Source organism: Polypterus senegalus, chromosome 2, assembly GCF_016835505.1.
Source record: "Polypterus senegalus isolate Bchr_013 chromosome 2, ASM1683550v1, whole genome shotgun sequence".
Classification (NCBI taxonomy): domain Eukaryota; kingdom Metazoa; phylum Chordata; class Cladistia; order Polypteriformes; family Polypteridae; genus Polypterus; species Polypterus senegalus.
Genome location: NC_053155.1, coordinates 127,159,144 through 127,171,632, shown reverse-complemented (window position 1 = coordinate 127,171,632; position 12,489 = coordinate 127,159,144). Strand labels below are relative to the sequence as shown.

At 32.4% G+C, this 12,489-nt stretch overlaps 1 long non-coding RNA gene across 4 annotated transcripts in view; it reads right to left on the bottom strand.

Moving 5' to 3' along the window:
• LOC120523332 overlaps positions 1 to 12,489 on the bottom strand; it is a 317,633-nt gene that overhangs the window by 74,471 nt on the left and 230,673 nt on the right. The window lies entirely within an intron of this gene.

Genomic DNA, 12,489 nt, shown 5'->3' with positions numbered 1-12,489 from the left:
TTAAATATAAAGCAGTGCTGGAGCCTTAAGTCAACTGCTGTGTCAGGTTGAAGAGAATACCCAGAGTTAAAAATAAAAATAAAATACAAATGAAAATTTCAGATCAATCATCTACAAGTCAACAAACTGTGTAAAATGGAATTATATTTTTCCATTTGTAGTATATACCCTTATGATTTCATAATTTTTGAAACATTTTTTTTTCTTTTAATCATTTTCAACATGTACATATGCATTGGCCAATCTCCACATCCCATAAGAAGATGCTTATTATGAGAGTGACAAAGATGATAAACAGATTTCTTTGAATCTTAAATTTACTTAGTTTTATTATTAAAAAATGTATGAATATATTCATTTTGAATTTCAGATCACCATTTTATGAAATGCTTTGCTATAGTAAAATATTGTATTGTCATTTTAAGAACAATATTATCTGTGTATAAGCTGTCATTCCATAACTTAAGATTTATTTGCATTGTTACAGTAATCCTTAAAAATTGTATCAAATCGCAGGACACAAGAATAGCTATATTAACAGGATGCAGAGATGCTATCTACTGCAGCCCTTAACTCTGAATCATCTGTCTAGGGTGATTTCCATATCTGGCACCAAGAACATAGCATTTAAATTTAGATTTTTAATCAGAACAGTTTAGATTTACTTTATAAATACATGATTAAACCAAAACATAAAACCTTTATTTTGCCATTACAAAATTATGTTAAGAATAAAGGGTGCTATCAGATTTAATTTTTATGAAAGCTTGCTTTCTTGATAAAATGGAGTGAGTTTATTCATGTTTGATCATAACCAGATGTTAAGTTTCCCCTGTTGATGGCTAGGCATGAATTATTGAATAATCATTTAGCCAAATGTGTTCAAATGCCCAAAAATAAGCAAATCAGCTAATGCCATGACAAATAAATCAATGACTATGTTTAATTTCCACCCACATCCCAAAGGTGAGCATTATAAGGTCAATGGTGACGCTGTGTGTGAGCAAGCCCACTTATGCCAGGAGTATTGAAGCACTCTGAAAGTCTTGTTATCCCATAATTACAAAATGAAGTCAGTTCTGAAAATGGATGGATGAATAAACACTTACTATCTGTCCATATAAACATTTCCTATACTTACGTTTTTCACTCAGACTGATTGAAGCCTATAACAGCAAAAGACCAAAGGTACGAACCAACCCTTTACTTTCCATATTAATTCTATGGCAATTTAGGCCTATCTAAAAAATATTAACAGTCAAGCTTGTGCTCTGTTTGAGAATAGCCTGAATTGCTGGAGGAACTTTACTCAGCGTAGACAAGAATATATAAACAATCAAAGGCACCTCAGTGTTGAACCGAAAAGTACATAAGCTGTAACTTAGCAAGTTCAAGTTATAATTAATCCATTACAAGGTCTTAAAGAAAAGAAGCCACACCTGGCAGAACAGGGCCCAAGGCAAGGATCATACTCAGATGGTAAGCAAGTCCATTGCTAGGCGCACTCATTCACACAGTGGTCACAATTACTTAATCGGCCTGTTTACTGACAACCAATTAACCTAAAATTATTGTTCATGTAGCCCTGCCCAGGGTTTGTTTCCTGCCTTGCGCCCTGTGTTGGTTGGGATTGGCTCCAGCAGACCCCTGTGACCCTATAGTTAGAATATAGCGGGTTGGATAATGGATGGATGGATATTGTTTATGTAAAAGGAAACTAAAAGAACAGAAGGAAATCCTTGTGAACACAAGACCAGCATTCAAACTGCATAGAAACAGTGACCAGGTTGAGAATCAAACCTGGGATTCTGAAGCTCTGAGCCAGTATCATTTACCACCTTTGTATACTGCATTTGCTTGATTAAGATGATTTTGAGACTACATACTTTACACTGCATTTATGGAATAAACATTTTTTCAATCAAGATGCAAACAAACGGAAGCAGTTAAATTAATTTAATTACAGTACCATAAGTAAACTTATAGAATGTGTTTTAAGATATTGTATATATTTTGTGCAGTAATTTACCTTGAAATGTGTTTTGAAATTTAGTAAAAATACAATACTGAGAAACTGCACCACTGTCAAATTATTTAAAAAAAAACAAGAAAAAAAATTTAATCTAAAAGTTGTAATTAGGCACTTCTAATAAATTAATGTTGTTATAAATAAAAAAGAATAAAGATGGAATTGATCTTTGTTAATATATAATTTTGGCAAAATAGTCATTAAAAATGAAATAATTTCAGCATGTTGACATCTCTGATGCTATGATTCACATAAACCCTCACACCACCAATATGAATTTCATTACTATAAGCTTTGTTTGTGTTAGTATAAACGTTTTCTGAATAGCAATAATAAGTGAGTTCACTAAACAAATATATTAGAGCTACAGCAGACCAGATAAAAGCAATGCTGTACTGTTCTCTCATACTTTAAATTTTATGTAGCAGTCACCCCTACTTGTACATGCAAGTCTGCTATATAATAAATTTAAGACATGTATTCAATAAAATAGTCAATCCAATATTAGGAACAATATATTTAGTCTGTTAAGAAAGAGTATGCTCTACCAAATGCAAAAGTTGTAATTGCTAGTGGCATGAAAATAGGTTTTAAATGTAATCTTTCATTAACTTAAACAAAAGCGTAAAAGCAAGCATCATTTTAATGAGGAATTACTTGTTTTTTCACTAATGTACTCTAACTGGATGCATAGTAACTTTAACACATATATTCAGTTAAATAACCATCGAATACTGAAGTGCACAACATTTACTTCATTAAGAGGATGCTCAACGAAATAAAACAGTAGCAGAGATTGTTAGTGCCATGAAAATATATTTTATAACTTAATTTTTCATTGATTTAAATAAAGACTAAAAGCAGGCATTGTTTTAATGAGAAATTATTCATTTGTCACTGACATACTGTAGTGTGAAGTAGCAGCAACAATGCATTTGGTAATTACTGCAAATTGACATTGTTAATACAGCATAGCAGAATATGACTGAATCATATTTAAACAAAAACACAAGACAATGAAGAATATTGTGAAGGTAACTTTATACCAAATTAGACTGGCAACTACTTAATGAAGTTAGTTATTACAATTAGTGTCATGTTATACAATACACACATATATTTACAACTGTGCAAACTTTTATCAGGCCTTGAGTGTAATGGTAGCATATGTGATCCCAACTTCTTTGACATTAATTTTTTAGTTTTTATTTATGAAGATTCTATTGCTAAATCTCACAAGAATGAAAAAAATCAAATATTTATATTATTTTGAAATTTTTATTTTTGCACTTCCTGCGCTACATTATGAAAAATGCAGTAAATTCCCATTTCTAAGTTGAAGGAGTACTTTGAAATAACTCAAAATATCCCTAGCATCACTCATGAACTCAGAACAGTACCTCAGCACATTTACACAAAAAGTAAAATATAAAAAGTTATGATTAAAAAATAATCTGCATTACAATCTCTTTATTTAACCACTATTTTCTGAAAAATACTTTCAATACTTTCCTTAGTATAACTTCATTTGAAAGAAAAGAAAATCAAACTGAATATAACTTCAGTAAAAAGCAGACAAGGTCATCAGAAAATAAAGACTACTTGCACTGCTTTTAAGTATTTATTAAGTTATTTATTGATAAATTGATCTAAAAGTGAACATTCTATAGTTAAACGTTTTCACTCACAATATACAAAAAGGTGAATTAATATATTATTACTACTTGTTACATAAAATAACCTCTACTGTAGGTACAAAAAATGTTTGTCCTGTATTTACACAGTTTAACCATAAAACATTTAATCAAATTACTCTATTAAATATTTTTCAATTGTAACATTAGTCATATTAATATTCTAGTTATTTATATTGAGGGTGATTCAAGTATATTTCAGTGTATCTTCACCTCCTTGTTATTTAAATTTTAGTTATGTCTTCTTTTAATTTTTGCTTATTTAATTCCCCACTCTTGTTTATTTTGTTTGAGATTTTATAATAACAAAATGCATAAAACTTCAAGACACTGTGGGCATTAAATAACTTTTGTCATTGTGCAGGAAAATGTTTTGATTAACAAAATAAAAATTCTTTTAATTGTCAATAACTGCTTTACATGGTAGTTTAAAACATCTTCTTTGAAAAGGCTAAGGTCTTTTTAATTTAGACTCAAATGTAGGTATTTAGCAAACATTTAGATTAAATTATTCACCACTGAACTGTTGAATAATCACAAAAAAGATGTATACAAACTAAATTAGGACAATGTTTTCACGAATGATATTTAAACAGAGTGCATTTAAAGGCTGAAAAGCTGTCATTTACTAAGTGTCTTTATTGACAAATTTTATTTTTTGTTCCAAATGTTTTGAATATCAGCATTGAAATGAAAGTTATGTATATGCATCACCTTCAAAATAAAAGGGTTTAATCACAGTATGATTCCCAAAATCATGTAATTTTGTAATTGTAGTCAATGCTTTACTGCTTCAACAAATTTGCCATTTGTCACAACTAAATAGTTTCCCTATGAAGTTTTATCTCCTCAGTGGATTCATCCAAATATTGCCTCACATAGAAGACCTTCCAAAAATAGGCTATCAGTTGTCCTTCTTCCTCTCAGTAAAAGTGTCTTGCTTTGCTCTAGACCTACCAAAAAGTTTCTGAGTTCAATAGCTATTGTACTGCCTTGTTACAATTTGCTTTAATGGACTTGATTTCTTTTTGATCTTGAATTGTATTAGCAAGGTTTCAGATCCTTGTAATACATGTAAAATACACAGAAGTGAACTGACATAAGGTGATAAAAGCTTTATATTTGTCTTGTCTTGTTTTATTGGTTTACCCCAAGAAGAAGCATATTTATTTAGTTTACTTTTAGTTTATTTTTTGAAAAAACTCATATAGTATGGATGCAAAAGCAAAACTGACACTAGCCGCAAAGTATCTGAAGTATCTTTTTGTTAAAACTGAAAATCATCCACTGTGTGCTATGTACAGTTTCTTGCAGAGTATGTATTTTTATCAGGATCACATTAATTTGAAAGCTGCCTGCTTACTGCTGACAAAGGGATCAGTTAACGTGTCAGCACAAGGCAAGATGCATCAATCAGTTCATTGAATTCCCTGTCAAAGACTGCTAGCAATGAGTCCTATCAGTTTATTGATAATTTGATATGACACTTTGATACAAATCCTAACTGCTAAACGCACGTTTATAGGTAGAAATATATTTCTTTGAAATTAACTCTACAAGCATGAGATAAAAAACTTTTTTTTTAAATATAAGACAGACAACAAACTAGCTGAATTTATTTTAGGAGGTTACATGGCTAGCTCATAAGTCATATTTTATACTTTGTGTTAACTAATAAACTCTGGTCATAAGAAGTATTTGGGCTCGACAATGTCACCCATTGTTTTTTAGTCAAAAGAGCAGACCATATTTGGTTTTTTAAAGCTAAACACCAAAGAAATAAAATAGCTAATTCATGTTTTAAGAAAAACAATTCACTCCAAATAGATATTGCATTATTGTAAATGTAAAAAACGTAATCTTAAATTCATTAATCGAGGTCCATCGTTCTTGTTGTACATTTAGCTTATGCAGCACACAGTTTAAATTAAATCCCAGTAAATGCACAACAAATGAGCAAGGGAAGGCTATAACAAAGAAGTAAGACTTGTTTTATACTTTGTCCAAAGAAATGAAGTACATTTGCCAGTCTTATGAAATTTTTTTAAAGCAATAAAAGCATAATAGAATATCATAAAATCAAAGCTTTCTATTGCTAGATAAATGGCACTATATTACATTCAAAGATTTCAAATGTATTTAAAGTAAACATTTCATAAAAGCAGAATACTTAAACTTAACTAATGTAGTTGTGAAGTACAATATCTTAAATATTTTTTCTTGAATCATATAGACAACTGACACTCAAAGTTTACATGACAGAGTTTGTTGATTCAAGTATGCATTTTCACTTCAGATTCAACAGTACAGTAGTTCAATTATGTGTCCAAAGACTTCATATATTAGTTTCACTTTACCGTATTTAGAAATAGGAGGCATTTTTATTTAAAATAGTCCCAAACTGCAGATCATTTTCATAGACTGGAACATTTTTAAAGATTAGCTTTAATGATCACCGCAAAAATAACATGTATTTTAGTTTAAAAAGTTTAACAGGAAACACTTCATAAAAGTTTAAATTGAATCTGTCTTGCTTACTTAACAGATAATATATGTACTCACAAATGGTGGACAGCCTTTAAAGGATTTACAAAGTACAAAGTAAGACATTAAAGAATAAAAATATGCTGTCATAATATAAGTGCAGTAAAAAAAACATTCAGCATTCTTTAAAACCACACAGAAGCTGGTAATATTTTGCATTTTGTTAGTTTTTTCAATAGCAGTGTCAAAAGAACTATTAATCCCTTTTAAATTAATCACCAAAGAAATATACACTCATACTCAATGTAAATGCACTGTAAAAAGAAACCGGCATTATTTCACTAGAAACAGCTAATAAGACTTATAATAAAATGGTTATTTAATATTTTAACAATGCTTTATTATACATATCAACTAATTAAAAAAAACTTGAACAAGCAGCATGTTAACACATCATGTACTTTATTAACATTTTGATTGACATTAGTACTATATTTTTTGACAGAAACTGCACAAATTAATATAGCCAAGTGAATTTTACAGTAAGGTGAGTTTATTTTGGTATGTTAAGTAGAAAACTTTTGCTGGGTTATGAAAAAATGGAAGAATGGGTATAACACAGTGCACATTTTAAGCAGCAGAAAACAGCACAGAAAAAATACCTTATCTCTTAAAACGTATCCACAAAACATGCATATCTTCGCATACAGTAGCTACGTGTCCAGTTATGCTCAACACTAGATACTTAAAAGCTGTCAATTGTTAGTAATCAAGGAGTGAGCTAGAATTACCATCTATGGATCAATCACCTGTTTAAAAGGGTGTTGCATTATTAACGCATTAGTCACTGTATTCCTCTCTTTTACATTTTATCAATTTACATAGAAACAAGAGTTTTTTCGGAAACTTAAAAACACCATATAATAAAATGGCTCTGTCTAGCAAAGTTACCATAAAACAGAGCAGAATTCTTTTTTCTTGGACTGATTCTGTTCTTTCAAAACTCCACCCTAAAAAATGGCTGTAGTGCAGTTGTAATTGCCCTCCGCCCAGGTCCCAAGAGCCTAACTTGTGATTTTAATTGAAGGAGCTCACAAGTTAGGGTCTCAGGGACTAGGAGAAGTACAGTAGTATATCTTCACTGGTGTCCAGAAATGTATCCTCTGCTGCAGATAATCCTTTAATAACGTCAGCTGCTACAAAGAACTGCACTCCTGCTGGATAACAAAATGAGCAGCTTTGTGCAGCATTTCTTATTTCCCTTTTCCCTCCACTCAGAATTTCTATATGGGCCATGCGCTGTTGAGTTTAACTCTAACACTAATAATTTGTTCCTCATTGTTGCATTCATCCAGACCATTTTCTGTTGAACAAAAACTCAGATTCTTACCCATAAGTGTTCAGACAGAAAAAGAAAAGACTCTTAAAGTTTAAGGGGCTTAGGTACACTTCAAAGAAAATTATTTTGACATTAACATTATAGAAAAATGATTTCTGTCCAAAAACAAAGGTAGATATTGAGCTCCCGTTCCAGAAACTTTATTTATTCATCTGTTCTAGTGAAAACGCACCTGTACACTACTGCAGCGAGAACATACACACTGGACTGACCACCAGGGACAAAGATAAAAAATAAATGCAACCTTTTGCAAAAAGGATATCTTCAATATTTTGAAAAATCTTCCTTTGGACAAATCTATAATCAAGCACTGATCACAGAATAAAAAATAAAAGAACCCAGACGAGTTTCATGGTCCTTATCTGAATGCTGAAATTGATGGTCCCATCTGTAAATTCCAAATGTCCGCAAAATCAACCAGACCATTGAAAGCACTGGCCTCATCACTGGCGATACAGAGAGACTGAGAAAGAAAATCAGAGCTGTGCATTTCTTTGCTGCGCTTCAGCTTTTTGAAAGTAAAAGAGGTATTCCATGGCTGGCTTTACTTAGTTTTCAATTTAAAAAAAGTTACAGTACTAAACAAAGAAAAAGCCGAACAACAGATTAAATCTACTCTTTGAACATCCTAAACAGATTTGTTTTTTTATTTTCTGTAGAAGATGCTTTGCTAAAGCAACAGAAGAATTTGTCAGGCTGTCAGCCAGCAGTAGCTCAGGCAATTCATGTCCTTTATTACTGAGCAAAAGAGACAGATTATTTAAATTAGGTTTATTAAAAAAAATTAAAAAATAGGAAAAAAAAGAATACAGATTGGGATTCAGGTAATTTCCATTCTTCATGAAAATTGTACTTTGCCATGTTTAGCCCCTCCCTTAAGTCAGACAACACGGAGATTCTTTGGGGAATAAACAATTGATAAATTCCACTGAAAGAAAGCCAGGGAGTCTTTTCTAACTGCAGCCATGCCCCCAGCTTGTTACTTAAAGGTACAACTGCTCACATTTTAAAATGAAAAATAGTTTCAGAAAAGATAACACAAAAGAAAAAAAAAAACAGACAAACAAAAGGCCAAAAACAATGGCTGCTGACTCAGAGGCTATGCTGGTGGAAGGGGTGAAATAGGTTGGCATTTCCACTGCACTCATCATTAACTCACTCACCAACATCCATCACTTGCGATCAAACTAACCGAGATTGTAGCATTTGCATGAAGCTCATGTGCAAATTTTTTTTTAATAGGTCAAACACATCAAAAAAGGAGCTTTCTTTCCTTCACCTTTCTTCAAGTGTTATTTATAATATTATGGTATAATATTTTTAAAACCTCAATCTTCCCTTAATTGTTATAGGTTGCTGTATCTATTAAACACTGAAGAGAAAAAGAATTTGCTTCCATAAGATAGTATGCAGCTCCAGTCCTCCTCTTGCCGCACCTCTAAGCCCCCCCCCTGCATCCCCTAACATACCCCCCCCCTACCCCCACCAACCCTGATTAATCAATATGACAGATCTTCAAATCTAGTCATGAAACAAGGCTGGGAGACACATAGATTTTCATCTTACCTTTCCTGCCTCAGGAAGAAAAAGGAAGCTCAGAAAATAGTCTCACACACACACACACATGCGGGTGTGCGCACAGACATGAGTTTACACGTACATACACCAAACGAAGATGCAGGAAGATACAGTGCCCGTCAATTTTCAACCAGAATCTGATGTCCTTCGCACCCTTGCAATTTTTTGATTACTGCAGGACATTGCTGCTAATTGCAAAAATCCAATAGCCTTCTGTTTTTCTTCTACCTTTTACTAAAACACAGAGTGATGACACACAATCCACAGGAGGTACTGCAAGATGTTTACTAGCTGGGGTGCCATTTTTCAGCTTCAGAACATTCAAAGCAGCGAATGAAGAAAATAGCATGGCAAGGTTACTTGAAGAAACTACTTGCAAATAAGATCACATTATGACAAATTAAAACAAACAAAACAAAAAATGACAAAAAAATGTAAGTACTCTTTGTGTATTTGCATTGAAAGCATGTGCCATGCAGTTACTTAGCAAAATTAAATTTTAATTACCTACTGAAAAAGTGCAGTTCAAAAAACCCAAAAGCCACTGATACTGGCTGAACCATTTACTCTAACCTACCATACGGCAAAGGTAAGGTATATTTATAATGGATTATGTGGGCAACTTTGTCAATACCTTCGTGGCAGTCAAAGCTGCACAAGGAACATGTGCTACAGCAAGATCTGCCTTATGGTTTCGCAATTTTTCATCTTGCTTGATATTCCAGACTGTAATGCACAGTAGCATACTGCACTGAAAATAAAGCCTTCTGTTAAAAACAGAAAGAAATCCATGTGTGTAAGTATACTATTACGCACAATAAAATATTACAACATGAAAAAAGAAAAATAAATACAATGTAGCCAATCACAACAAACTTGAAAGGAATATTTTATTCAAGGACAAGGCAAAAGACAACAATTGCAATAGCAAAGCAGTAAATCATAATACGACACTGCAGATTGCATAGTTAACAATATAGCAAAGCATCAGCATGCAACATATAACGTCCATATTCATATAATTAGCAAACAATGCTCTCACCAGCAAAATGCACCTTTTCCAGAGAAAAGCCCTCCCACATACACACTTGCATACACTATAACAAATAGTTATTTCCACCTGGGCAAGTTCAGTAAATGTCTTCAGTTCACCATTTCTTGCCGGAAAGACAAATTAACACATGAATGTTTTCTGGGCAGACTACTCATTGCTGGCAATAGATTGAGACTATTGGTAGTTTTCTGCAGCCACTCAGACTTAAACTGGTCATCAGTTCTTTATCTGCTTGAGTTGACCCGCATCAGTTTGCTATTCCAGTATCTCTGCCCTTTCTCGATCTTTTTCCTTTCAGTTGCCCATAATGCCCTTGATATACAGTATTAATGTCACAATCCCACAGTGACTATCAGGCAAAAAAAAAACAAAAAAAAAAACTATTTTAGCCATTGATTTTTTGCTCATGCCAAACTACTGGCTGAAATGTCTTGCTCACCAGTCTACCTCCAATAGCAGCGTTTGCTGAGCTGTGCGAATCAGAAACAACAGACACTCTTGTACTGTCTGTATTCTACTGTCCTGTACATTGTACTGCCAGCACGATTCTTAATAATAACCTATTGTTTTACTAGGAAAAATGAAACATTCACAAAAGTGCAATGACATTGTTATATTAAATATTATTAATTAGACTCAATAGTAGTGATCAGGTTCAATTGCACAGGCCTGTGGACTAAGGCATTTTAACACCTTAGGGATTGCCGACTAAATTAAATAGCAACCTTAAACGAGTGACCATAATCAATCAGCTCCATTACTGCTGTCATGGGACCTGCCGTGCTCTGTCTGGGTCTGGATTTCTTCTTCTTAACTCTTTACTGGACAGAGGCAAGCTAGTGCAGCTGATTTCCTTCCTACTGAGGATGCAAACTGATTTTGCTGAATAATTTGTCTTCTCATGACTTTATTTGCATATATTGTGTACTTCCTTATTTAGAGTCTTGTCTCTTGAAGGAGGTAATACAAATGATAATTACTGAATTATCTAATAATGAAATTAGTTTGATGAGAAAATGTACTGTAAAGTAGTACATTTTACAAATGTTATTTCTAAAAAAATATGAAAAACATCCTTTTCCACATATTTTGTAAGTAATGTTAATTGTATATAATGAACTTTGGCTCATTTAATAAATAATAACGTGCACCATAAAAATTATCCAAACTGCCTTGACAAATTCAAGATCATGATGGAATTCTAAATATATTAAATAAAACTTTAATATCTTAATATCTGTAATGTCTTAATTATATTTTAACTAAGATTAAGTAAAATCAAATCTTTCCAATGAGACCTGTTTTTGCCATTTCAAAAAACATGAATGACATTTGAATACTGGAATAAAAAAGTGGTGCACAGAGTCAACCAAAAAAAAAGTAATTTACTGTCTCTGGAAAAATTGTAAAGCTAAAGTAAGATATGATTATAGAAATAGAAGTCTAATTAGAAGAGGAGTTCACTTTAACAATAAATTTAATTAAAAAAAATACTTAAAGATGACTTTCTGAAAGCAAAGCTGTCAATCTGCAATTACAGAAATATTTCACATTAAAAAAGTAAGATCAAACAAAACACCATTTACACTAATATTTAGATGGACTGACAAATGATTAGATAATTTTGGAATACAATTGTTACTGTATTATTTTGATATATACTCAATTCATAAGAAAATTCATAAAAAACAAGAAAATGACCCCTCCCACAAAATGGCAATATTTAAAGAAATAAAAGTCTTTCAGCTGACTACATCAGATGCAAGACTGAAACTGATGTGAGCAGAGCGCCAGTCCATCACGAGCATACTCATGCTAACTTTGGGGTCAGCAATTAGCCATCCTTCATGTCTCAGGGATATAACCATACAAACATGGGCAAAACATTCAAACTCCACACAGGCAGTAATCAGGTGAGACAGCACTTCTAGTGACTGTGCCATCGTACACCGAAGCAAAAATAATTTGCTTCTCTAGTCAAGTTTTCATAGTGAATCAAGATGAATTAACCATTTTCTTATATAAAACGGCTTATCTTCTTCTTTTGACATGTCCTGACTTATGAGACATTTCCAAACAGACAGTAACCTGAGCAAATTATTTTTTTCTTTTTTACCATACTTTTATTATTACAGGGCATACAAAAGAAAGACCAGATCCCAGCTGCATTACAACAGGCCAAACGTCAATCCTGAATAAAACTCCAGTTGATAACAAGGCACATTCATGCAGTCCAGGAATGTAGTTGATT